Genomic DNA, 914 nt, shown 5'->3' with positions numbered 1-914 from the left:
AAGCACCGACGGACACAATAACAAACACTCCAAAGCCAAAACATATCAGCTTTTCGCTTTCCTTTCATCCCCGAACAAATAAACGTCCGTCAAGCGGTCGAGAGCAGACGAAAATTCCCACATTATTAGGAACTCTGAGAATATAATAAAGATAATGGTATAGGCAATTTTTTATAATATGAATGGTTATAATACCTGACTTCTCGCTGAAAAGCAATAAATAATTTTAATAAAGTTTCTCATGTCTTTTGCAGGTATCGTCGAGGTGGCGTGCCGTAGGTTAGAGTAGCTGGACAGGAGAGCCCGAAGGAGGCGTGCTCGATGATGCAATTGACCCCTCCTCCTACCTACCCGTGACCCAAGCCCTGGGCACTCCTCGCAGGCACCAGACCGCAAGCACGTCACCTGACCGCGAGGCTTTCCCAGTTCCCTGCCTTGGAACACACGGCATCGCGCGTCTTCTGTGACGGCACGAGTTTTAATCTTTCCTCCCAGGGAGCTGAAAAAGGAAAAAAAATAGTTCGCTTTCCTGAATCCACATCTTCCATCTAGTGCGTATGGTCCTGCAAGCATGTTTTTGCCTGGAGTAGCTTTTGTGGGACTTGGGATCGGCGCGGTTGACAGATTGCACAAAAATAAGGCTCGCCGTTAGATGAACTCGGGCGTCACAAGGCAAGACATACGAGGCCAGAACCTCATCATCATTTACCGGATGTGACCTTAATGTGCTATGCGCAGCAATTATCATGATATTATCAGAAAACATCCGAGTGTTGGTGTTGGAGTTATCAGATCATCCTCCCACTTTGAAGTTAAGGACGTGAGCAGTAAACTAGTCAGAGGAGGAGGAGGATAGATGTATGGACGTGCTTGTGTTATATCAGTGAAGTGAATAAGTTATATTTAAAGTCTAG

General features: G+C 45.8%; 1 long non-coding RNA gene across 1 annotated transcript in view; it reads left to right on the top strand.

Annotated features, from left to right (window-relative positions):
* The window catches only part of LOC119588587, a 12,124-nt gene extending 11,210 nt beyond the window's left edge, over positions 1-914 (top strand). Inside the window, exon 2 of the long non-coding RNA XR_005230121.1 lies at positions 255-914. This is a non-coding gene — a long non-coding RNA (uncharacterized LOC119588587). The remainder of the gene's footprint in view (positions 1-254) is intronic.

The sequence above is a fragment of the Penaeus monodon genome, chromosome 24 (genome assembly GCF_015228065.2).
Source record: "Penaeus monodon isolate SGIC_2016 chromosome 24, NSTDA_Pmon_1, whole genome shotgun sequence".
Taxonomy (NCBI): domain Eukaryota; kingdom Metazoa; phylum Arthropoda; class Malacostraca; order Decapoda; family Penaeidae; genus Penaeus; species Penaeus monodon.
Note: the sequence above shows the minus strand (reverse complement) of the source record. Positions and strands in the feature narration are given on the sequence as shown.